The 27,107-nt window shown below is 49.0% G+C and overlaps 1 long non-coding RNA gene across 2 annotated transcripts; it reads right to left on the bottom strand.

Annotated features, from left to right (window-relative positions):
* Positions 1-8,221: 8,221 nt before the first annotated feature.
* On the bottom strand, positions 8,222-26,658 carry LOC140899545 (uncharacterized). 2 transcript variants are annotated; one of them, XR_012155380.1, is made up of 3 exons: positions 26,434-26,658; positions 10,780-11,320; positions 8,222-10,603 (listed from the first exon to the last, which is right to left on the bottom strand). It is a non-coding gene; the product is annotated as an uncharacterized LOC140899545 (long non-coding RNA). The 2 variants fall into 2 exon arrangements; XR_012155381.1 differs by having other exon boundaries at positions 11,135-11,320.
* Positions 26,659-27,107: the final 449 nt, after the last annotated feature.

Below are 27,107 nucleotides of genomic sequence, written 5' to 3'. Positions count from 1 at the left end.
TTGCACTCTTATAGCTTAAAAACAACCACATTGACTGAGGCAAAATTGACCGTCGTCTTCCTTCGCCCCAGTCCCCAAATGCCAAAAATCAAATACACACTCAAGCTCAAATCTTTTTTTTTCCCCGACTCTGCCAAACCTCTGATTCACAGAAGTATTTTTTTCTGTCTGTCTTAGAAACCACTAAGCAATGGGAGTTTGCGGGAAAATTTCAGGTGTTTATTCAGTCTGTAATCAGTCCTTTTTCAAGCAAAAACTCTCTCTTGAAATCAATAGGCATTTGCCTGCATCTTTGGGGAGGAAGTCCTTGCAGATCTGGCCCAATAGCTAGAGCTGTGCTAACAGCCTCTGCTGTAATGCTGCATTTCTTTTATGTCTGTGAAATAATGGATTGAACTAAGCGAATTAGGCTAGGCCTGGCATTGTGAACAAATGGAACCACAAGGTCAAGTCAGTCCATACCAGTTAGGATTTTTAACACAGTTCAAGGCAAGGTCAGTTCTAGACGTTCAAACAAAATCCAGATTAACACATACAGAAGGGATTGTGTTGTCACCGTGATTCTTGTTTCCTTTCAGTCTTTCCAAGGAACGGCCATAAGGGACAAGGTTCTTTTAAGGAAGGCAACTGCTATTCTTCATATTAGCGAAGCCTCACGCAGCTTGGTTGCTAGCTCTGTTTGAACACACAAAGTAGGCGAGTGTATAATTCGGACTGGTGTCACTGGGAAAGTGTTTGTTGTTGACAGGCACTAAATCCCTTTTTATAAATGCTGCAATATAGCCATGTGGACCTTCCCAGGCTGTAAGAAGCGCCTTTGAATCAGGATGATTTGTTTAAAAGGGGGAGCAGGGGATGGTTACAGATTGGGGCAGTGTCAAAATATTGTCCGTTTTGTTTATTGAAAAGATTGCCGGGAACGTCCCATTGCCGCTAGCCTCTTCCCCAAGCTGGGAAGAAGGGCTAGATCACCAAAATTACCCACATGCATTGCAGCTGAGGTGGCCTGTTTCCTCTAGTAATTTAGGATTAATTTGATCCATTCATAGAGGACCTAGCAGAGTAGCCGCGAAGATCCAGCTCTCCAGGTACGTGCCATAGAAATCGGAGTATTTTGTAAGGGGAACTTCTTAGGCCCTGACTCAACAAGGTACTTCCACATATGCTTAATTTTAAGCACATGAGTAGCTCCCATTGAGGTCACATGCTGAAGTACCTTGCTTAAAGAGGGTTACAAAGAATATCCTCTTTGAACAAGGGGCCAAGTGTCTTAATGGAACAACACCTTTCCTCCCCTCTCCTCCTCTCATTTACCCTTGGAGGGATATCCGTGGTCTAGCCAAGGAGGAAGCATATTGCTAGACGTCCACATTGCGTCCTATCTGCTTTGCTCTTTCATTCTCATTTGCACTGGTGTAGCCGCATTGACTCTGAGTGTATTGAGCCGGTGTAAATGAGAACAGAATTTGGCCCTTAAGGACGGTCCTTTCTGTGAAGCGGCCTACTGACAACCCTGTATGGTTGTGTCTACACTACCGTGACACAGAAAGCTGCAACTACACCGCTGCAGTGTGGATGTTTCCTACAGCGACAGAAGGGTGTTTTTTCCATTGATACAGTTAATCCACCTCTCTGAGAGGCAGTTGCTAAGCGGATGGAAGAATTCTCGCATCGACCTAGCTGCAGCTATACCAGGGGCTTAGGTCAACCTCAGTGTGAAATTGCTCACAGCCCTTTGTGAGCCCTTAGCTAGGTCGATTACATATTTAAATGTAGATCAGGCTCAAGAGTTTTCTGCATGGGGCTCTTAGACTGTAAGCGCTTAAGGACAGGGACTCTTATTGGCTGGCACATTTGATCCATTGGACGACTGAGCCTGTAAATTGAAATCCTGGCCCCATCAACGTCAATGGGAGCTTTGCCATTAACTTCAGTGGAGTCAGAATTTCACTTTTAGGGCCTGATCCAAAGTCCATTAAAGTAACGTGGAAAGACTCCTATTGACTTCAATGGGTTTTGGATCGGAGCCTTACAGCGCAAGTATAAATAATCTAAGGCATGTTTCAGAAGGGCTGTATTGTCAGACAGTGCAGCTTGCAGACTGTAACATGCAGAAATGCCGTGCCACAATATAAAATGCTGTTTCTAAAGGAGTCCCAAAGACCTGCTGGACTTGCAGGTTTTTAAACTGCTTCCAGTAGTAGTAACTAGTGGCCCTCCTGCTGAGTTCAAAAGGCAAAATGTCTCATTTAAAGCAGGGCTGACTGTATATCATCCTTAGTATAAAGTGAAGTCCTTCTATTAAAGTTGGGCTTGGATTTCATGAATTAACATGAAATATTGCTTTCTTATTCTACCCTGGTTTCTGTAATAAACGCAATCGTGTATTGCACGTAAATCATATCGGGGGATTGTTTCACTGCAGCCATAGTGGAAAGAAAAAGATCCTCCAAATGTGGCAGTTTGAAGTTCAAATTCACAATGATTCAGAGTCAGTGAGAGACGGAGGCCTGGGCATAATGAGCAGAGCCAGTGCTGGAAACTGTAGGATTTCAAAACACAGCCAATAGTTACAGAAAGTGGTTTCTTAGAGTAGACAATAGTTTGGGCTAGATTCGCAGATTTGCTTTGGCTGTTTTACTCTGCTCTGGCACAGCGAAGCAGACATAAACCCAGCTTAACTGGGTGGTTAAACCATGTGTACGGCTGCTTGCGTTGCTGGAATGGCACAATGCTGCCAAAGAGAACCAGTAACTCTGGTCCTGAATATTCAGCTCTGAGAAATGGTGATCTCCAAATACATGGCTCCAAGTGCAATCCATGAAGCTGAGCTAAACACGAAGATCGCTGGTATTGGAGCTTCAAGCAGCTCAGCCAACAAAATGAACTGACCACGTACAAAAGATCTCAAAAAGCTGTACACCACAAGTTGTGACTAGCCCACCAAAAGCCATCCTGAAGATGGATCTTTGCTTTTAGGGGGGAGAGCTGTGAAATAAATGAATACAAACCCCATGCCCATCAGCACCCTGATAAATGTGTGTGTTGATAACCATTTCATTAGGTTGTGATTGGTGTTTTTTGGAGTAGCAAAACTATCTATGTGACAGTTTTCCTGGATTTCTTATACCTCTGCTTTGGAAAGTAGAGAGACTGTGGCTTGTTATCATGCAGGGCTTGCACTATTTCCTGTTGGCTTTCCCTTGTGCTCCTGAGCTATTGTAAAAGTGGTCAGTATCTTCTTCTAGGTTGTAAGCATGTCACCTTAATATTTCACAGCTGCTAAGGGTAACTTTAAACTGCACCATCTGAACACTTGCAATTAGCAAGCGAAATGGGGGTTTGGGACTACAGCTGTTTTGAGTGTTAAAACAACAACAGAAGTTGCTTTTAATTTTGTCCAAAACTGGAATAAAGTTCTGGAGCTGAAATTCTTCTTTCTTTGTGAGGCCACTAAAATTGTGTGGAGTATGAAACAAAACAAAAAACCAACAAAAATACCCAAACAAAATCCACGGTTTGTTTATTTACGCAAATGAAAGAAAAAAAGAAGAAAAAGACTTTGGGTTAAGTCTGTGTGTATCTAGCTGCAGATTCTCACCTTCATTAACCGTGCACTAAAATTATGCTTTCTGACCGATGTTGCTTTCAATCCACATCACTGTCACCAAGTGTAATTAAAAGCCTAGGAAACGACTTAGTCCCTGTTTTCAGTTGTACTTGTCACCTGCCCCTTCCTCAGAGTGTTTTTGATCCCATGATTAATAATACTGAGGGGCAGAGACTGTTGGATTGCATTTTTCATGCCACTGTTACACCCGTTACGGGCTGGTACTGTGTTAGGCTGGTTTTTCTCTTGCCGCAGTACCAGACTACAGAAGTGTTGTTAAATCCTCTCCATAATGCATAAGAATAAGGAATTAGGAAATCAAGGTGCTACATTCCAATGGAACTGCCAGTTCTCTAGGGAAAGAGGGTAGAAGAAATGCTTGCATCACATTGCCAGAAAAAAGCTATTCACCAAGCAAAGTTGCACATGTCTGATGAATCTGATTGCTGGGGCAAATGAGACAGATAAGGATCAAGTTTGGTTTGACACCTCCCAGGGCTGAGGGCTGGTTTAGTATGTGTACATTATCACCCTTTGAATAATCTATACAGTGTGCATGCTAAGCCTGAATCTTGCAGATTTACTTGTCAATCAGGTCATTGAGCTGGAAAGTCGCCAAGCTGCTGCCGAGTTCAAATGAAGTAAAATGTGCACTGTCTGTCTGGCCTGTGTTTGGGGGACGGATTTTATGCAAAGCTGTTTGTAAATTCATCCTAACCCTTTTAGAAAACTGCACGTGGTCAATACATTCAATGTTACTCCTTAAACATTAATTGAATAAAGGGGAAAGCTGTGGCCAGAGGTCCATCGATGATGCATCACTTCTCTGAATCAAGTAGCCCAGACTGTACTTTTCCAAACCTAAGGCTAAGAGATAAACTTCTGTATTTAACTGATGCTAATTCTGTCTCTTCCTGCCCCCCAGGTTGGTCTTGTGGAGATGTTTAAGGGGAGCAGATTACAATAATATCAGCAAATAACATTACCCCAACAAACTCTAAGTGTACATGTTAAAAATGGGTCCGAACTGCAAACCCCTGAGCTGGATTGTGGCACTGTCAGAGTGTGGGCGTGTTTTGGTTCGGGCACTCCACAAATGTATGGATCAGCCTCAGAATTCTGCTAGAGATGGAGGTTCAGACTGGGGAAATTCAGATCTGGGATATTAACTCATGTCCCTCTCTCATGGAAAGTGATGACTCTATTAACTTTACACATTTAAAGTACTTGTCATCTTAAAATCTCCCGTTATTTTACAACTATCCATGCATAAAGCTTGAGCCATACCCTGTTGAGGTAGATGAGTATTATTCCCATTTTACAGATGAGTAAACCGAGGCACAGTAATGTTGTGACTTGCCCAAAGTCACGCTGGAAGTCAGCAGCAGGATCAGAGTTAGAATCCAGGAGTCCTCACTCCCAGTCCTATATTATAAGAACTAGACCATTCAATCACTAGTTACTGAGAGAGGTACAGGCATTGGAGGATTGTTTTGTGGTGTTGTCTGTGTTGATAGCATGTTGCCATGGTCATCTGGGACCTGATGGGATATGGGACTTACATATCAGTCTCTGTTCATCATTGATCAGTTACTTTCACTGACATTTAATGCATCATTAAAAATCCCAGGTTATTTTTCTGCTTAGAGCGTTAGAGGCATCAAACTGCATAAATCACAATGACTGTGTTTGTGACAAAACCAACCAACCAAAAATCTCCTAGATTTAATATTACGTTAATTCCTGGGTGCGCCTCTCTATAGGTTACTGGGCAGATAATTTTCACTTGGATGATGTTGCCTGTAGAAAAAGTTGGGCCAGTAACCCTGGTAAATTGAAATTTGTGGTTTGTTCTGCTCTCTGTGTGAGAAACAGGGAGAGATTTAAACAAGGACCAGCAGAAAGTGGAAATGAATTGTTTTCTTTTCTTTTTGTTATAAAACATATTGTCAGACATGGCAGAGTTTCTAAGCAGCAGATTATTTATTACTGTTTCTTATTTAGTTAATATTTATCTTTCTGGATCCAAAGCTCATTGAAATCAGTGGGAGTCCTTCTATTGACTTAAACGGGCTTTGGATCAAGGCTTAGAAGCGGATCTATCTGGATTCAGTCATACACTCCACAGCTCAAGAGACTCAAGTCCTCCGGCCACAGAACAAGTGCAACACAGCAAGAACTGATGCAAGTCTCTTGGTCTCTGTTTCCTTAACAATGTGTCTCAGCCCTGTCCTGGAGAGACCACCTCTAGGGAGTTTAGTCTCTGAGGCCCATTTAATCCCTAGCTCCTCTGCTGAGAACGCGAACAAAGGTGCCAGCTAATACCATTTGTAATAGTTGATTTTGTAATGTGAACACATGTCCACCAAGAAATGCACTGAAGCCCCCTACCAGGCTTGGGCTGGGGTTAATTTTTCCAGGGCATTTGCTAATTAATAACCATGTAACACATGAGGATAACAGGCCAGCCTAAGCAAAGTCAAATCCATAAAACCTCTCTGCAGATTGGAGGGAGAGAGAGAAAGGAGGGATGTGGACAACACAGGAAGAACTTCTGCTCTAATCAGCCAAGAGCTAAGGCAAGCAAGTGTAGGACAAGATCCTCCAAATCAATGGAGCATGGTCCACCAGCTGAGGATCTGGCCCAGTGTATTTAATCATCAGTGGACTTTCCAGCACAAGCAACACAGATGATTGCTTAGGCGCCCATGCTGACTTGTAACTCATTTGTCAGACCAGTCTCCTCATCCTCCTGGGAGACAGGGTGGAAGTTATTGCAGTGGGATGAAAGTAACTCTCCTGGCAATGGGGCTGGATGGGAAGGAAACTCATGACCTGAATTCCTCTCTTCCATCCCACTTCTGGCAGTTGAAGGCCTCACCTTTGCTGGAAGCAATGTGAAGGATGAGGCCTGCCCTGCAACGTGCTATGGCAAACCTTGGCCCCAGGGTGCAGAGCATCTCTGAAGTCACTGGACGCTATGAATGCTCAGCACTTTGTAGGAGGCACTCGGTACCTTGCAGAATCCAGCTCTTGATGTGAAAAAAAGGCTTCCCTAGTCAGACAGTATAACAGATACAAGTCCTAAGGCCACCTATAATCTTGAGATAGAGCCACATGTTATCAGGGTATGGCAAGGCACCCGGGGAACAAATCCAATCTCGGCCTAATCAGCTAAAACACCCATTGAAGTTAATGGGAATTGTGCCCCTTTGACCAGGACAGTATTTGGCCCATCAGGAAGACAGTCTTTCATACCGAAAAAGACCATGCTGTCTTGTAATGGATCAGCTGTTTAACAGACAGCCAACATAAAGCTTTCATCACAGGGGATACATACTGTGAAAATTTTGTCTGAGTGATAAACCTTGCTCCATGGAGAGCCTTCTGGAGTCTGGGTTATCTGAGTCCCGCAAGCACGGAATAGCTTAGAAGTGACAGCCCATGCCCTTGTAATCAGTGAAGTAACAGCAATCACAGCCAAGCGATGGGCCTCAAATAGTAAAGGGTGGAGTTATATTAACCATGGAAAGAAAGCTTGGGAAATGGATAAGGCCACTGAACAATGTCTGCAAAATAACCATTTGTTCTCATCAAAGGAAACAAACGTAACTATCTCCACTGCATTTATCTTCCAAAGGTGCTGACCCACCGGTCAGCCTGGATACCTTGGCTGTTATTGTTACTAACAGAGCCCTGCGAATGACCAGGGGGTTTGGGGATCAGTGGTCAAATCAAAAAATAAAAAAATATGTTTTTTTTAATTGTTTCAGGTCGAGCTGAAATAAAAAATTTGAAAAATTTGAAAAAATTTTGTTTTGTGTTGAACAAAACATTTTGTTTCTATTTTGAAGGTCTTATAATTTTTTTAATCGGTTTTTAAATCAAATTGAGAACACTTCAAAATAATACATCTTTCTGAAATGAAAAGTTTCAACATTTCGTTTTGAAAATACCCAAATGAACCAGTACCAAACTTTTCTTTTTTTCTTTTTCTTTTCTCAACTGACACACTGCCAAAATTGACCAAAGTTCACTAATGGGTTCAGTGAACCCAACTCTGCAATTTTTATTTTTGTTTTTTTGGGAAAAAAAAGGATTTGCATGAAAAATGTTGCCTAGCTCCAGTAAAGTTTAGCACAACGGATCAGGGAATCTGGCTATCACGTGTGCATGATTATTACTGCCCATGGTATAAATGATGGGCATCACAATGACGATGCAACATCATTTACTTTCCTGGTACCTGGCACTGCCTGTCCCTCTCCCTCATTTGTTTTTTCTCACCCGCCTGTTACACTTTCTCATAACCTAAATGGTGGGCTCTTGGGGGCAGTCTTCTTCCTATATGTCTGTACAGCACCTGACACAAAGGGGTGCTCCTTGACTAGGGACCCTGGCTGCTGGTGCCATGTAATAATAACTAATAAAGGCCCACATAAATCAGCGAGGAGATTTTGAATTGTCTGAGGCACTGCATGATAACAAAGTTGGTTTTAATGTTCCTAAGTACAAATACTAAGACTAGCCGCAGGTCAGGGTAAGGGTAATTTGAAATTAATTTCTAATTAATACAATTTAACAAAAAAACACTATCACATTAAAAGCCAAACTATAAACAGGAGAAGAATTTTTTTTTTAATTCGGGCTCGTAAACCATGAACTGGTAATGGCTCACACACAATATTTTTAATTTGTATAGTATCTAAGTGTTTTCCTTCAGGTAGTTACCATTGCTGGAAATATAATGACAACAATTTACCAACAGCACACCATCCCATTTATAGTAGCTGATTCACTGCTTGGCCTGCATCTATAACCAATTTTAAAACAGACGTAGAATGCTAGAGTGACAGGTGGGCTGAGCACAGATCTGAATGCCAGGAACTCCTGAGTTTGGATCCTGGCTCCTAGATCTCTGCCCTGGAGCAAGTCACTTAATCTCTCTCCTCCATCTCCTCATGGGTAACGTGTGAAAAATGCTGGCTTGTGTCTACTTCCTCGTTGTGTCATAAGATAACCAGAATACAGTGTTAAAATGAGACCATGGTATTTTCGATTTTGATTCAGTCATTGTACAAAATCATTAAAATACCTGCTTCTCTTTTCTGTGAAAATTCCACGTAGATGTTTTAAAAGAGAATGCATATGTCCCTGAATTCCCCTCGCAAAGGCATTAATAACCCCAGGAAAAGACCCTGGATGGATAAAGGCCAATAGTTACATTACATTACATTAATTCTCAGCATTTCCCATGATATTTGATGGTTTAAGCCAATATGCTAAAAAGAAGGGAAAAAAAAGTAAGAGAGCTCATTAACTTTCAGACAATCTGGAAAATGCTTTGGCAAGACTTAGCTGCAGCCTAAAGGTTCTGAGCCAGATTCTGACGGGTGACTGCAGCACCTGCCATGCATAGCAGAAAACAAGTGGCCTTGATCCTGCTTCCTCCCCAGGTTGCGGAGGAAACTCCTCTGTGGGTAGTCTGTGGCTTCATCATGGAAGGAACTGGACCACGATGAAACTGAGCCTTTTCTGCTCCTTCATGTCCCTCACCTTTTTAAACAAATCGCCGCTGAACTTTGGTTACATGGAACTCCCTTATGCTGAAAGTCCAGCAGCTTAACCAATGAAGGGGGAAAGTCATTTCCCCACATATACAATTGCTTGGAGCATGCAACTGCTCCTTAAATTATTCCTACTCTTGGCATTACAGTGTTCAAGAGAGCTTTGTGTCAGGCTGGGCCATTAGTGCCAACCCCAAATATACACACATCATAAGTCACACGCTTTAAAATCATGAGAATGGCATAAAATTCATGCTTTTTTTAAAATAGGTTCTTTTTATTTGCCTGCTAGATTGTGAGCCTTTTAGATGCATTTGGGTCATATTTTCAAGCTGTTCTGCACAAAACTGAGAGCTAGAAACTTGCTTTGATTTTGTAATGAACATTTAACCCCATGACTCCAGGAGCTGGAGCTTTGAGAGAAAGACCAACTATTGTGAGACGCATGTTAAAACCATAAGAGTTGGTGACATCGGAGCAGATGAGCACATGATGTTGTCACTTTTGCAACGTGTGTGCCAGGAACTCAGCTGCCTCCGGACTGGGCTAGGTCCAATAAACCTGCATTAAGTGACTGTGCTTCCTGGTTGGTCAGAAGAGCCAACAGATCACTATATAAACCCTGTAGCAACAGCTACACAGTGGCTGCTCAATGTGCCCCATGCCTGCAGCTGCACCAGACCTGCTTCCTGTCTAGCCCATGCTCCCCCCTTTGCCTGTTCTGCTCCAGCCTAGGCCCCGCCTGCCTCCTGGCTCTGACCACTGGCTTGCCTCCTGACCACGACTCAGGCTATCCCGTTTGGTTCTGTTCTGACGTCTGGCTCCAGCCATTGGCTTGCCTGGCTCTGCCTGCTGATTCTGCTGTGACCACTAGGTTGCACTGCCTACACCTTAGTGTGTGCGCCTGGCAATTTGGGGGAGGTTAGCCAACATGAGCCAGAATTTATTATATTATCCCTCCATGTATGTCCAGGAGGGACCATTAGTATCATCGACTCGGACCTGCGTAATTCAGGCCATAAAGTTCCACCCAGGAACAAGTGGCTGAACAAGAGCATAGCTTTTGGAAAGATGGCCACAGTCGCTAACGAAGAAGTTTGAACCTGCTAGCATGAAACAGTTCTTCCAGAGAAGATGGGATGCATATTGCTTCCGAGATGCGTCAAAGGGGAAAATAAACCCTGTTGTCCTTCTCGCCTCGTGGGATAGAAATGTCTTTGACCCCAGAGCTGGGCAGATTATTTCTTACTGTGTCACACGGCTGCTGACTCTGCATGGTTCACATGTGAGGAGCCCCAAGAAAAGCGGAGGAACTTCTAAGAGAATCTCAACAGGAAAGTCATGTTACTCTGGCCTTTTCTCAGCACTTTCATGAAGAAATCCCCTTCATCTCAAGAGGCATCCGGGATCCTTGCCGTATCAGGCCCTGTGTAAGACAAGACAGAGCTTAGACAAATGGAGGAGGGATTTCCTGAATAGGTAGTGTCCTAAGGTGAGATTTGAAGGATATGAGACAGATCGTGGTAACTAGAGAGGCCAACTGAACCAAGGGCAGGGTTTGTTTTCAACACAGAGGAAGAGAATAATAGGGAGGCCAATTACCGTTGGTTATAAAACTGGGGTTGTTACTACGTGCAATGTTTAGAGGTTTCCCTTAACCCCAGAGAGACTCAAGTCCATGTCAGAATCAACTGCAGACACTGGGGCCCTTTACAGCGTGTGGCTGTATTTTCTCTGTCGAGACGAATTGATCTCTATCTGGCGCTGAGTGTGTGCAGAGAAAGCAGCGAGGAGGGTTATGAACTGACTGACCGTCTTGCCATGGTGCTCACTGCCTCTTTTTCCCTTTCGGCTTTTCTTTCCTTGATACGGGGTTTAAAGCACCATGCCCAAGAGATTAGCGACCGATGGGGAAGGCAAGCCCTTGATTTGTGCATAGTGCATGGTACGGCATTACCTGGATTTTGGGGTCCAAAGGAAATGAACCCTAAGAGCCAACTTGCCATGCCGCTCAACACAGGAGGACAAAACATTCAGCGGCGAGATACTTTGAGCAAAGTTCTCCTTAGTGCGGAGGGAATGTTGATGCCAATATCCATAGGCATGGATCTTCAACTGGCAGATCCATGTACATACAAGGAAGCTGAGGGGAAAAAACAGATAGGAAGAAAACATCGTGAAACACAATGCAGCTGGTTCACTTACTCTTATCTGCCATATCCTGCTTTCCATACTCTCGTGTGACTAATACTCGGGCTGTGCACCTAAGCCATGGAGGTGCTTTTGAAAATGCCACTGGTAGAAACAGCCGTAATAAAGCAGTAATAATGCTACCTAGCAGTTGGATAGTGAAAGTTGCCCCAGGCAGAGGGGCAGCAGAAGGCCGAGAGGCCATTTAAGTCCAACTTGAGCCCACAGCTAGGGCTCTGGCTGCACAACTGTCCTAGTGCGGGGCTTTTCCGATGGAAATCGCTAGCTAACAAAAGACATAAAATGAATTATTCTATAAAGGAGAAGCCTCTTCCCACCTCGCTGAACGGCGTTTAGAATGTAAGCTCTTTCCGGCAGGGGCTGTCTTTATTTCTGTGTGTCCAGCCATATCACACATGGGGGGCTGCTTGCAAAATCCAGATCAGGGATGGTTCAAAATCAGGTTTCATTTCTTTCAGATAAACAATGTTTGTTAACAGATAAGCGAGGCAGCGAGCCACCCAATGACTAGGGCACTGGACTGGGAGTTAGGGGACCTGGGTTCTAGTTGCTGACTTGGCTGCTGACCAGGTTTCTCATCTTGGTCCAGCCACTTCACTTCTCTGTGTTCCCCTGGCCACATCCTTCCTCTGTTTAGACTGTACGCTGTTCAGAGCAGGGCCTGTCTCTCACCAGGCCTTTAGACAGTCCCTGGCACAATGGGTCCCTAATCTCAGTGGGAGTTTGTAGGCATTTTTAAAACACAACCAGCCACTACTAGGGTATGGAAGGGGGCCTTATCCCAGCTGTAGACTAGTAGAATTTTGGATTTGAAATTGCCATAATGAAATGCCAATCCAGGGAAGAAGTGGGCATAAAAATGCAAACCCTGGCGCCAATTAAGCACTGGCTTGCTCCCTCTGTTACCCTCACCCAGCTGAGCAGGGAGGAGGGAGTCTGATCCAAAAAGAGGAAGGAAAGGAAACCTTGAGCTTGGGAGTGGTGGGGCAGGACCCCTGGCAAACCCTGGCTTCCCCTGCAGCCCCAGTAGCTTTTTAAACACACTCCTTTGTATGGGGGTGCAGGGAGCAGACCCCTGAAGGAGGCCAGGGAGCACTTGCACCCCCTTGTCTAGCTGTGCTTGGAGCATTCTGGAGCCGGGTGATAACTGGATTTGGGGAGGGGGATGGGCACTTGGAGGGCACTCCTGCGGTCTCAGACCGCCCCACTGGTCTTGGATTGGCCTCCAGTCTCCACCCCCCCACAAACACTGCGCCAGCCCAGCGCCTTGCTGACAGCGAGGTGCCCGTGTTCACACTGCTGCGCCACGATGCGGAGCCTTTATCTCCCCTTTGCTTTTAGACCCGCCACGTTTGCCTTGCGCCCTCTCTTTGCCTTGGGAGCGCGGCTAGCCTGGAAGCCTGGTTTTGTAGAAAGGGGGGGGGTTAATTTTCTTGAGCTCAGATCATTCACGGTGCATAATCGGTCCCATGAATTAAACCTCTTGTTCTGCTCACACAGTCTCTAGGAGCGGATCATTATTCCCTCGGGTGTACTTGTGGTTTGAAATTCGGATTGTTCTATGGCTTGATCGCGGGCGCTTCGCGGGTGTTTGATGCCGAAGCGTGCGATCCGCGCGGCTTTGCTTGGCCAGAGATGCCTTAGGGCGTGACTTCTGTTCCCGGATTGGATGTGTGGTGCAAAAGTTTGTGGGAAGCGAAGGCACAACGGGCTGGAGTGAAACCCATTCTAAAAACCCGGCAACGGGCACAGAGAAAGTTGCCCGGTATTTTCCTGACACTTTTAAAATTCCCATATTAGCCATTATTAAAATTGGGCCACAAAATCTGATGTGTGCCCAGCTGGGAAATGATTTCAGCGCGGCAGGGTATGCGCATCTCCCTCCCGAGCATTCCCAGGATCTCGTATGCTGACACAATTATTGGTGGAAATCAAATTGAAAACGAATTTTATGCGCTGATCCGGTCAGGGAACAGGGTGCTTTCTCTGACCTCTGCCAACAAAGCAACGCACCTGGCACGTAAAATGTTCCTGATCAATTCACAGAATTAGGAGATCCACTGAGAGACTCGGCTAATGAAATCGTTACAGAGCTGAACCGAATTCATTGCTCAGCCCCGGAAATCAGAGTTTCGGATGCATTCCCCTTTCACTCCGGTGCTTGGCTCCTGTCTCCGCTAGAATCGGATTTAAACTCTGAAAGCGACGGAGGCAAAAGTGACCCGCTGGGATTTCTCAGCCGAAACTTACATTTCAACCAGACAGGACCCATTTCCCCCACACTGTCCCCCCAGAGCTTTATTTATTTTGCAACCTCTCCAGCCCTGTCTCGGGCTCCTGACAAGTCTCTTGCACAAAGCTGGCCGGGTTCCTCTCTGCGATGTCTGCTAAATCCGGCAGATGCAGGTGGGTTCTCGGTGCCCCGTTGCTGCGCCGACTAGCCCGCTCTGAACGCGGTGTCGGGATCAGCTCGATTCCTTTAGCCCCCCTCCCCGGCTATTAAAACAAACAGACACAAACAGCTCGCTACCAGCTTTCCTGTGGGCTCCATATTTTCCCTTTCAGCAGTTTCGGTCACCTGTGGACTTTATCCCCCGTTTGTAGAGCTGGGGCGGCTTTTTTGGTTTAAACTGCTGGAGAAAAGAAAAAGGGGAAGACGGTGACTAAAGAGAGAGCCAGCCGGGCTGCAGACTAACCCTGGGAGTCAACCCTCACCCCGGAATCTAGTTTACCGGCTTATTTATTCTCCGTGGGAGCAGCCTGCCCATCTGGAACTGCTTCCACCCACCATCCGAATTAGAAAGGGGGGGGGGGGAGAGTTCAAACGCACCAGGTTCATATTTCCCTGATCAAGAGGAGCAGGGAGAGAGGCCGCACTCGATGGCTTCGGAGATCAGGAATTAGAGACCCGGCGCCCAGGTACCTGGGGGAGCAGCCTGGGTCCTGGGGGGGGAGATGAGCAGACGGTGAGACCCAGGGTCTTCGCACCCTGACCTCTGCTGGGGTTTGGTCTTGTCTTCAGTAGACAGGTGTTTAAACGGGGTGTGTGTGGGAGGGGGAGGGTCTGTATCTGTAGGCACCCATTTTCAGGGGTCTTTTTTAAAGTGAATAATAAAAAAAAATCGATCTCGGGCAGCCGGGCAGCCAGCGGCTGCTTCCCGGCCAGCGATCGCGGTTGTGTGTTGCAAACAATGCTGGGAACGGTTGTTTTTGCTTCTCGTTTCAATTCTCTCAAAACACGCCCCCCCCCCACCCCTTTCCCCGGTCATTCATGAATTTGATCGCATCCAAAAGATGCTTTCAGAAACTTCGCCGCTTGTTAAGTCTCCTCTCCTGATACTTCCCATTCGTTCTCTAGCGAGCTATTGGTTTACATGATGGTGTATGAGTTGGGGGTGTCCCCTGCTGCTATTGTAACGAGCCAGGTCAGACTGTTTTACAGCCTCAAATCCTCACTTTTAATCCCGAAAAGGAGGGGCGGGGGAAGAGCCCAGCAGCGAGATTTGAGCAAATCGCCTCGTTTGTGAATCTCTTTTATTTACACGATGAACTCCCGACAAACACAAACTCCGGCTTCCGCCGTTCCGGCACTAGATCAGCTCCCCAACGCAACCGGGGAGATTGTTCTGTGTCCCCGTTCCCTTGAGAGCCCCCCGCCCCCCAAAACTCAGTGGAACAAGTCTTGAGACAATAATCTGCAGTTTACTTCCCGAAAAGAAAGGAACGCTAAAAATCAAAGGGTTTTTTAGACCCAGACAAGCCACACTGCTGAGAAAATCCTCGGGATCTATGTATCCAGGTCTCCCCAGCTCTCAAGAGCTGCCGATCCTGTAGTGGCCAGGTTTATGTATGTAGCTCGGTTGTTGAATACATATCTATCCACCTCTCTGTCTGATAACTCTGCACAGCGATGTTGGTACACCTGGCACCGTCCCTGTGTGTGTGTGTAGCGGTTTACACACGCAGAAAAGACTGACAAAGGGTGACATGTACACTGTTCGGCTGCGCGTATGTGTAAAAGATTTGGGATCCGATGGTTCTTTTGTCACTACTGTAGGGTGGGAAGCAAGTGGGCGGTTGCTGTTTATTGTAACTTACACGCACAAGTAAGTTGCATGTTTGGCTTTGTGTGTGAGTGTGATGGATTTGTGTCGCAGACCGGTGCCGTTGCTAAGGAACCGATGTCGAAACATTTATCCACAACACACCATCGGACTCCCCAAATGACTCCACCTTTTTTTCCCTGGCTCCAACAAACTCTTGGTAATCGTGAGCGTCCGCAAAATCGTGTTTCTGTCTGTGTGTAAATACACTGAGAGGAGCTGGTGTCCATGGAAGAAAAGAGGGTGAAACTATGTTTCAAAACTGGCTGAGAACGCTGGTTGGGTGCGGGTCTGGTGTCTCTATAAAATATACACCATACACGCCGATATAGGTGTGTACAAAAGACGCTGTGCGTAGGGTAGACGCAGATAGCTACACACATGTGTGGTTTAGGGCGAGGTTACTGCATGCATGAGTCGTGCCCAGATCCCATTAGAATAATGAAGAGAGGGGTAATGCCATGATCCCTCGTCCGATTGTGCCGCATATCCCCGTGTATTGGGCTCTGACATACTTTTCCAAATGGAATTTTTAAACACTGGGGTTTAAACGATTTTTAAATGCCAGCGCCTGTTTCGCGCAAAGCTGGTCCCCCCCAGCCCCGAGCCTTCAGAGCATTTCGAAAAAGCGGCCACAGCTCTGCCAGGGCAAAGTCGTGTCTGTCCTTTTAAGGAAACGGAACATGAGCCAGATCAGGGTGTATGGCTGAGGACCGGGTTTTTGACCGAACGTGGGGAATATAGATCGAGTTGTCTTTTATACGTCAGGCTAGTTTCTGAAGTGTGCGCGCAGCAAGGGTTAATGAAGTCCCGGAGCTGGAGTCCTACTGGGGGTACACACACTAAAAAGGGTCAATTTAGTCCCAACTCAGTGAAGACCTTTGTAATTGAAAATCAATCAACCTGCTGGACGGTTGAGAAGAAGGTCAGAGCTCAACGATCAAAGCGTTAGAAAATAGTGGAGGTAAAGGGGGGAGGGGGCTTTTGTACAGGGTGGGGGAAAAAATCTCTTCTCTGACCGTTACATCCAGTCTGTCTGTAGGGCTAGATCTGGATACACACCGCGTCACACGCGCGCTCCAGGCCAGAAAGAATCCAGAGGATGTGCCTGGCTGCAGTAAAGGCTGATCTGAGTTTTGTACGCACCGTGTGATTGGGGGAAATGGGGGGGGAATCTTTCATTTGACTCCCACCCTCGTACCCACACCACCTTATGACACTCTAACGTAGCCTTGTTACAGGGTATATGCGGTGTTTCCTGGTGACATTCCTCCCTTCCAGGAATGGTGGAGACCTTCCCTCCAGGGGGGTCAAACACTGGTGCCCATCTCGGATTGCTCCATTAGGCTTGTGTGGTGCTGTTGTCTCTCCCTCCCTCTCTTCTTCTGCACTTTTGCAAGCTCTCGCATCTCTCCTGGCAGGATTCAGAGCCCTGACATATGAGCACGTCAGGAGTCATTGTGACTTCAAGTCTATGGTAAGCCAGAAGTGATGTCTAAATCGCGCACCGCATTGCCTGAAATTCGGGCTGAGAATGCCGACAGTACTGCGCCCTACATGTGAGGTTCCGAGGCTTGGTTTTCCCGGGGGATAGGCGCCGAAGGAATAGGTTTACACGCAACTTTTCCCGACAAACAGCCTGGAAACTGTGTTTATACGTTGTTCAACTCTGAATAAATAAAGTTCAGTGGAGTTTGTGTCTCTGTCTCCCCGCGTGTTGTTATTTCCCAGAAATCTGGATTACTGGAAATATTTTCTTTAAAGGCGGAGGGAAATCTAAACAGTCTGAGAAACTTGGTGGGAAATGATCATGTAAGTCGGCAAAGGGGCTAGAGACGCCGGATTAAAAACACGAGGCACTTTAAAGGGATTCCTCGCAGTTCTTCCTGAAAAGATTAAACCAAATGCTAAGAAAAGATGCACCCGTCCATTTTACATGTGGCCCTAAAATAGATCTCTAGGTAGGTCAGTGTGAAATCTCCAGCTGCTGACAGGGAGTGGATAGATTACAAAAGCATGTGGATTCGCATCTCTTAAGGTGTGCGTGTGTTTCTGCACGAAATTCAGGGCGTAACTGACATAAAATATATAGTTAAGGGAAAGGGAAAAATCCAGAATCTAGGTTCATAGCTGTAAATGCGGGGGGGGGGGGAGATATACGTACGTGTCAAAGAACATAGTTCACTATATTATGTGCATGCCCCTAAATTGCCTTTAAACCCCAGGTTGTTCAGTGCTGGAGTTGCAGAAATGCCCCTGGAAGCTGCCGGGAGCAGGAATCTCTTCCAGTCCACCTGCAGACGCTGCGGGGAGGAGAGAGGCTTCTGGTCGTGAGCAAATCGCCGGTGCTTCTGTGTAAATACCCGCCCCTTAGGGATGAGGAATCGCCCTTCCAGGATCTTGCCTTGGTGCTGGGGGATGGCACATTACGCGGTGTCCCTGCCGGTCCAAGGCCCAGCGCCCCCGCCCGACAGGCGACAGGACGCAGAAGCGGCCGGGGCAGGAGCCGGGGAGCGCTGGGGAGGCCGGAGGACTTCATTGAAACTGGAATGAGGGTGGTCATTGGATTTCCAACTCCGTCGCCTCTGCAGGGATGGGAGGGGAGGGCGTTTGCCAGCCCAAGCGCTGCAGAGAAGGGAGGCGTCCCGGTGGGAAGGGGGCAGTTCTTGAACCACGTAAAGAGAGGAGAAGAAGCGTGAGTCTAAACCCCGGTGGCTGGGAGTTCGCAGCCCGGCTGTTCGCAGGGGGGAGGCTAAAGCGTGTGTGTGTGTGTGGATATGGATATATTGCAGGGGTGTTTATCAAGGACACGTTCCACACTCATTCTTCCCTGGATTTAAATCTGATCCGAGTTACAACCGCTGTTGTCACCTCTTGAGGGAGAAAAAAAACCTACCACCACAAAAATCTATAGGCCACCCTGCCTAACTTCTCTGGTCCCCATTCAGTTTGCCTTGACAGCATCTTCTGTGGTGGTTTGCCTTCCCCTTTTGCCTTCCCCCTCTTTCCGATGCTGCGTAACTCTGCTCCCCCGACCCCTTTCTTTTATTTGTGTGAGCGAGACACTGACTTCCAGACCACTCTGGGCCCAGGTGCCATCCCTTGTGGGGTGGGGTGGGGGTAACAACTTGTGCGAGGGAAAATCCTGGCCAGGGCCAAGCTAAAAGGCGTGTGGTAGAGGCCATCCACCTTACAACCAACCCCGGCAATTCTGGGGGGTGATCCTTGAGGAAAGAGACTTTTCTCCTGCAGGGAGCGGATTGTCTGATTCCCGTCAAATAATGTGAGTGCTTTTCGCGGCGCCTGTGTGAAGTATGAAATAACACATGTTGCAAAGCAGTGCCCAATCAAGTGGCAGAAAAGAGGGAGTCTGCGGCCGCTCAGGTAATTAATCCGACTGTTGAAAAGCAACCACACAGTGTTCAGCCCGAGCCAGAGACAAAGAATAAACTATTAGACAGGTTTCCTAATGAATAATAAAAGTTCTCGCCAGCCCGAGTTGGAGGGCGAGGGAAATTCTGCTCAGCGCTGCCCTGCCTCCGAGCCGGGCAAAACGCTGGAGAACTTCCCTTGGGAGGAAGGGTTTGCACCAAGTGAATGTCCTTCCCCGGGGCGGAGAATGGCGCAACCGGTACGCGGGGGCGCTGGGACAAGGGTGGTTAATTGCACGGCGGGTGTTGAATGGAGGGGTCGGGCGGCTTTGCTGGCTGGATCCGCCTTCATTCATTCCTGAGACTCTCTGGGTCTGAGCTGTTGGGCTAGAGGACAACATTGCATCGAGTGACCCATTTTGGGTCCCTCTCCCTGACAGAGGTTGCAGAGAAAAGAGGCTTCTAAGCGGTCCGCTCTCTCGGGGGACACGTGTCTTCTCGACGGCAGCTCAGCGGGTGAATCTGTCCTCGCCTGCCGCGGGTTCGCGGCTTGGCTTTTTGCGAAGCGAAGCCATAGGGCGAAACCTTGATGGTTACTTCTGTGGAATTATCGCCTCCACATAAAATATACATGTCTGGGGCTTGGGCCCTTCGTATATCCCCGGAGGGTATCTTGGGTAATAAACAGCCCTTGAATTGAGATGTATCGTTAATATAGATTACATTCTAATCTGTCTAGAAGTGGATCTCTCTCCCTTTGCATGTGTGTGGATATATATAAATCTCTCTAATTAGTGTGTGTGTGTGTGTTCACACACACTGATTATACTCCTATATATCGAGATAAATTAGGAGAATAGGATCCATTTACAGTTCATTCCAGATGTGTTTCCAATGTACCTTTTCACAGAGCGTTCGCCGAATGAAATATCTCGTATTGTTTTAGGAAGTGGCCCGGTGACCTTAAAATCCAACCGAAAAGAAAGCGCGAGGTGGAGAAACCGCACAAAGGGAGAGACGGTGATTGCTGTGTTTATTTGACAGGACAATCTAACAGTATCTGATGAGCGGACAATGTCTTCCCCAGGCTGGCTCCAGGCCGTTGGTTTCTCTGGGAAGGGGGGCTGGAGACCCAGCCGGGCTGGGAGAGGGGGGGGGACGGTAACTCTGCGCATCTGTTGGTCGTTGCCAACTCGTTCCCATTTTCTTCCCGGGGTCCTTTTGGGGGCCTCCCCTTGGGGTCAGTCCCGCGTTCCCCTCTTTTCTCACGGTCCCGCCGCAGGCTGCAGAGCCGAAAGCAGGAGTCCCGCCGGCAGGACGGAGCTCGGGACCCGGAAAGCCGCCCTTGCTTGCTCCTGAGCAGCTGCGGCTCCCCCTCCCCTCCCTCCCCAGCCCCCTCGCCGTCAAACAGCCTGGCCACCGCTTGCAAAGCAAACACACAAAGCCACCCGCGGCTCTGTGCCGGTCACCCCCGCAGCAAACCCCGCTCACCGCGCTGGGATTGGCGCGACCCCGAAGACGCGGCGTCCTCAGGTGAAGCGCAGGTGACCGAGTATCCCCGCCCGGCCAGGAGCCCCGTGTGCACGGGGTGGCGGGACCCCGGGCCATTCCAGGCGTGTGACGGGGCCCAACCCGGCTCTCCTCGCTACAAAGCGGGACCGACGGACAGACACGCAATATTCCCACTGAAGCCAAAGGGCCTCGGAATCCGGCCCAGGCCGGGGTGCAATTAACCTGGATTCCCTGCGGCCCTGCTGCTCCGTGTTACTAACGCCACTTCGTGCTCCCGGGGGTGCGGGCGAGCGGGGTGGGGGCAGGCGTGTGATTCAAGCCCACGCCCACCTGCCGCTTGCTCGCCCCCCTCACCCCCCCCAAGCCATGCGGGGAAGAACTTGTCCCGACTCTGCCCGGCTCTCCCTTGTGACTTCTGCCCTAAAAATCACCCCACGCCCGAGCTCTGAGTTTCCCTCTTTGCGCTTCCCGCCCCTCCCCTTCTGCTTCTGGAGGATTTACACGGCCCTTCCCTTAGGGGTGAAGTGTCCGCAGAAGCTCGGTTTTCAGCCCAGGCGCTGACGGCACCCAGATTTGTCTTAAAATTAGCCATGGCAATCCCGCAGCTGTCTCCACTTTTATCTGTTTTCTCCCTGATCCTGCACATCAAATTTCTCCCAAATCCTGCAAAATCCAGGCAGAAAGGGCCGCTCCCTGGAGCCAATACAGGGAGGACACCACCACTTAGTCTGGATTTTTGGGGGGGGGGTAAGGGATAGGAGACCCCCCCCCAGTGAAAGTTCAGATCGATTATTGCTGACATCTCAGGCTGTTCGAAATATTGGCCCCTTACATCCCATGCCTCCAGCTGAGGTCGGTACACGCTGGGTTCCTTTGGCCTGGGGAACAAGATACTACCCGTGATTTCTGTCTCCGGGGAGCTCCGGGGATATTTGGGGAATTTTGCCAATTTTCCTTTTCGAAAACCTTTCCTGAAAACGGATTTCTCTCTCCCCCAACACTAATGCAATGGCCGCCCGTGCCTCCCTCTCCTTTCCAGAGGCTGGTGAATGACAGGACCCACCTCTGTCTACACTGTTTGTTTGTTTCAACCTGTGGCGTTCCTCTGTGTTGTGCCCCGAGCTCAGGGCGCCTGGTTTGCTACATGTGAGCTCTCCATTCATTTCCTGGCGAGCCCGGGCTGCGGCTGGGAGGAGGGCAGGGGCGAGGGGGACTTGCTGCTTGCGAGAATTGTTATTTTTCATCAATCACTCGCAATTTGTCTAAGTGCACAGGACAGGACACCAGCAGCCCTGCTGGCTGAGGTCACGGAGACAACACAGCCGTGGAGAAGAGCAAATTGCGTTCGCTCCCGAACTCCCAGATCCAAACGACCGGCTTTGCATGACGAGGGGAGAGAGCGAAAGGTCCATGTGACATGAGGGAAATATGAAGGACTTTGACAGGTCTTAAACGGCCTGGCGCCAAGGCCTAAGTCTACAAGCTAAAAATAGAAAGGGGAGCGAGGAGTGGAGATGGGCAAAGATGAAAGAGGGGCAGAGGGAAAATGGAATGGGAAATTCGGTTGAAAGTTTAGATGTTTGCTTAAACTTCTGGGGGGCGGGCTTTGTCCGGGCTAACTGGGGGCACCGGCGAGGCATCTCCTTAAAAGACTGGCAGAGGTTTTGCAAGCACTGTATGTAAGCTCAACATATTGTTTTATATTGAATAGCCGTAATACACTGTAATGACCTATTCTTTCTCCTCTTCCTCCCCGGCTTCTCCTCTTTGAAATGAACCTGCAGTGGTTGGTGATCTAAGGGACGCCTCCCTTAATGCTGGGAATCTGTTTCATGTTTCCTCAAGTGTCAGGTTTTAGCTCCCCGATCTGCAATCCTGATGGTAAAGCCCAAGGCTAAGAGGGAGAGGGGGGACTACAAACAGAAGACGTGCAAGAAACCCATGCCTTGTAAACAACCGTAAGTGGCCCTGTTCCCCTCCTGATTTCCCCCCCCCCCTTACCACTGTTTCACCTCGAGGATAGGGGTTATTGTTAGGAAATCGTCTCTATTTATATAAGATAAGTCAGCATTAAAAAAGATAGCGAGTCCCAGAAGGTTACAGGAGAAGGAAATGGCAGAGAAATTATTAGATCAAAACGCAGAGGCCAAAATGAAGCGTGTTCTTGCGTATTTGTGGAGCAGAGAGAATCCAAATCTTTCCCCTGGCTTGAGACTGAACTGCGTCCAGCGTGATACAAGCCCAGCCCTACTTGTATACAGACCCCATTGAACCCCCATACAGTGCTCCATTAACCCCATTGCCCCAGTCCCCCTGAGTTGTCTTAGGTAAGATAAAGGACTCGTCCATTTACACTTTAACCACCCAGCCTCTCTAGTAGAAGGCCGTCATTACTTGTAGAAGGCTGTAATTAATATAAAATCAAGTAGGCCAAAAATCTCACACAATCACAAGGGGGAGGGATTTTTTTTGTAATTACTTTGTAAAGGGGATCTCAAGTGCCTCACACACACACCCCGCAACACACACACACTAACACGGCTACCATTGAAACACACACCTCAGTAATTCCACTGTCTTTGGGGTACGCATTTGCATTGCCTCCGTCCTTTTTATTTACGCTGATTTTTTACAAATTATTTTAGAAGAGTTTTTCACCCGCGGTTTACTTTTAGCAAGATCAGCAATTCCTCCTGCTCTCTCCTCTGCATAGGTAGCCCTGCACTTTGTAGGAGATCCACCAAAGAAGGAATATAAAGCCCCCCTCTTGTGTGTGGGATTTTAGCAGCTAACAAAGTCAGTCATGCAATCGAATTTTTGTAGCAATAAAAAGAGAGTAAGTAACTCTGGGTCTTAAGGAGGAAGGGCGTGTTAACATATTTAATGAATATGGTGATTGTTAATTACGGCTGACTAGGTGAATAAGGAGAAAGGTATTTTTGATCAAATTTTGATCAAAAGATCTGAGTCTCTTTTGGCACAATCCACCTCTTGCTTTGCCTTGTTGCTAGTCTGTTATTATCTAACATAGCGGCTTGGATCTGGTGGTGGTTTTGGGGTGGGCGGAGGAGGAGATATTAATTCTTATTATTTATTCTTGATCCTGTTCAAACGAATTAGGAGACTGCAGCGAACCGGAGCAGCCTGCTCTCTGGAACACTCAGTAGACGTGTGGATGCAAACAGATTTTTGGAGCACTTTTTTGCCCCCATTAGAGGTAATGAAAACTATGGAGTAAATTGTTCTGGGTGCTATCAGGGGAGCTGCGATTTTTTTCTCGAGCTGAGACTGACTTGTTGCAGGTTGCATGTGCGGTTGTATCAGCCTAGGCTTCACCAGGCCAGGACACTCGGTATCCTGTGAAAAAGGATCCTGGATTTCCTCGAGTGAATGTCCTCGGTATACCCAGTCCGAAATATGATTGTCACGCCGAATTTCAGGGAGACGACTGGCCTTTCGTTTCTGTTTTAGGCGAAGCAGTTTTACAGTCACAGCGTCCTCTTAACTGCGGCATGCAACCCCCCTGGACTCTTTCAGGCAGCAGAGAAGTACACATATTTATGTCTCCCCCAAACAATCCTCTGTAGGATTTTTCAGATATGAAGTAAGAGGATGATTTAGATGATTTATTTATTGCACGGTAGCTGCTTTTTAAAGGGGTCGGCATTAATTCACAACAGCTGCCTTTATTATCAGCCAGATTTTAAGTTTGCATTTTTCCTCCTTCAGACAAGATCTGAAAGTCGCCAGGACTTTCAGCACCAGCGCTGCCCGTCCAGGGAGGGGGTGGTTGCAATTCCCCCGGATTAAAAAGCACCGATTTTGCGTTGCGGCAAAAGCCCCGTTTTGTTTGGATTCGACTGCCGCTGCCGTCAGCACATTGCCGCGGAGGCGAAAATCCAAAGTCCAAATTGTGTCTAAATTTCAACACATCCTGACCCCCTCCCCCCCATGCTGACACCTTCCCCTGCAGCTTGTAACAATCTCCTGTGCTCTGGGGAGTTCAAATGGTCTCCCGAATCCCCGTCCGCTCTGCGCACTCCCTTCTCCCTACTCCAGCGCATTCTGGGCCCCAGCAGCTGGTCGCAAGATCCAGACTGTGGGTCTGGATTTTGTAAGGGGCTCCCGGGCTACCAGCCGGAAGACGCCGGTGTGGGCCAGGCTGGGTTCTTATCCTAGCCCATCAACCTTCCCGCAGGTTGTGAAGTGTCCTGGGGAACAAGTGTTAGGCTTTGATTCGGTTTCGCCAGCGGCGCCAGGGGCTGCCCTCAGCAACCCAGCGAAATGTACCAACAAAAGGGGAGCTGACCCTGGTTTGGCTTTAGGGTCCTGCTGCTCCAACTCGCCATCAGCCCCTCGCCTGTGTCCTCACCTGGCTGGCCTAAGGGAGAACAGACCATGGTCAAAACCCCAGCCACGAACTCGCCCCCACCCCTGAAGGAAGGAGGGAAAAGCCGCACAAGCGTCCGGGGAAGTGACAGGATCAACGCGCCACACCGGGGGCAGACAGGGCAGCGAAACTGCCGACGAGCCGGGCCCAGGTTCGCCGCGGGCCAGAGGTTGCAGCCGGGGGTCTCTGAATGATGCAGAGCGAGGCATGACCCGTGTGCACGGGCTGGTGCCCGGTACCCTGGGGGTTCATTACACGCACCGCGCCTTAAGGCCAGCGGGGCCAGCCCTTGCCCCGGAGGGCGAGATCTGTTTCCCGGCGCACAAGGCGAGTGAGACGGACCCATCCTTCCCCTCCAGTCTGCCGCGACCCCAGATTGCCGCGGCGGGAGGCAGCTCCCTCCAGCCGGCCTGCTCGTTGTTGCGCGCCGCGGAGGAGCGGCGTAAAAAGCTGGAGCCTGGAGCCGCCCCGAGCTCGGCGGCATCTCGCTCCCCCTCCGGGCTCTCCCCGCGCAGGGGCACTCACAGGCTGCCTTGGCGGCCATCTAGGGGTCACACGCTTCTATTCACCAGCCTGATGCGTGCAGGGGAGGGGAAGGGCATTGGCATCTCTCTGGAGGGCGAGGGAGGGGACCAGCGTTTGCACTGCGCCCTTCGGGATTATTGGGGGCTTGGGGCAGTTCCTTGGGGTGGGAGGAGGGCGCCCCCGTGTCCCCAATCTCCCAGGGAAGCGTCTGGGCCGACGACCAGGCGGCTGGGACAGGAGCCTTGGGAGGATTTTGCAGGGCGCTGTTTGAAGATTTTTGGGTAAATATGAAGTGACAAGAGACGGGTCTTTATTGTGGAGTCTCAGCCGCCTGGCGCCAAGCCCCTCTTCAGCAAACGGAGCCCCCAGTTAATCAGAACAGATCTCCAAATGGACCTCTTAAAAGGGACAAGCACACCCCCATCCCACCCCCAAACAATGGCTCCTGCGCCTTTAACCCCTCCGGGTGACACCCTCTAGCAGACTATCTATCAAGGGGAAGAGGGGGGGGGGGGGGTTGCCCGACTATAATCCCTTTGCAAACAGACCCAGGGTTTTCCTTCAAGATTATCTGCATCTAGGCTCCTAGTAAACAAACCCTGCGGATCAGTCTTTCCGGGGAGGGGAGAACCAGCCTTGAAGCATGCAGACCGGGGGGCTTTTTAACGTGCAAAGCTGATGAATAACTTGTCAGGGGGTTAGTTAAAATCATATGTAAACCTCAGCAGTCAGGAGGGTGCGGAATTTTTAAAAAAAAGAGTATCATTGTCCCTCTGCAACACCCTAAATTCCCTCTGTTATCAAACCAACCTCTCCTGCTGGGGGCTTTGCCATGTCCCCCACCCACCTCGCTAGGAGAAACAGCGGGCGGTGCTTTGAGATCGCCCCCCACTGAGAAAACGGACCCCCCCCTCCGCCGCCTGGCTGACTCCCCCAGAACCGAGAGGTGACTGCCTGGGTCCCCCTTCAAAGTTGGATCATCATCAGCCCCATCCCCGGGCACAAAGCGGCGCCTCCCTCTCTGCCGCCCGCTTTCCCCGCCGTGTCACTTCCCCAGCGAACTCAGTGAGTTGCAAAACACCCACCCCGGCGCAATGGGGAAGCAATGAACGCGGTGCCGTGATCCAGGCTGGCCATCACTCACCCCGGGGCTTTTGGCGTGTGGGTCTGGAACTCCATTCCCGTCCAGCTCCGGCGTGCCAGGGACCTCGGGGAGGGATTTAAAACGGCGATGCGCCGCGCGGGTCGCCCCCAAATAGTTCAAGCCTCCCCGCGCCCCGCAGCTGCCGGCTCTGACGCCCTTCGCGGTCTGCTAAGGTCCAGGCGCGCTTCGCAGTTGCATGGATTGGCAAGCACCGCTGGCGGTGGTGGGCCCCACCTAGATTCAGTGGCCAGTAACTGGCGTAGGGCTGGAGTCATAGAGTTCCCCCCCCCCCGCCCGCCCGTCTCCCCTCCACGTCTTATAAAATTAGGGGGTTGCAAAGAAGAGTCCGGGCTTTGAAGTGAGCCTGTTACATAACAGACAGCCCAAAGCCACGTTAAAGTACTGAGCCCGCATGCCCTTTGCAAGGCAAGTTAAATCAACACAACTTGATCACAACCTTGTATTGGGGGGGGGGCAGAGATTTCTCTATCGTTGTACACACGTCACGTACACACACGAACTATGCACGGATGTACGCGCACGCCGCCCTCTGTATGCACACAAAAAAGCCCACGGGCACACTCCGGCTTGTATATGCCTACGGCACATTTACATGTAATATCCCCCCTCTCATCACATCTAGAACTTTTTAATCTGGGCGACTCCTTCCCTCC

This window comes from Lepidochelys kempii, chromosome 17 (assembly GCF_965140285.1).
Source record: "Lepidochelys kempii isolate rLepKem1 chromosome 17, rLepKem1.hap1, whole genome shotgun sequence".
Taxonomy (NCBI): Eukaryota; Metazoa; Chordata; order Testudines; family Cheloniidae; genus Lepidochelys; species Lepidochelys kempii.
Note: the sequence above shows the minus strand (reverse complement) of the source record. Positions and strands in the feature narration are given on the sequence as shown.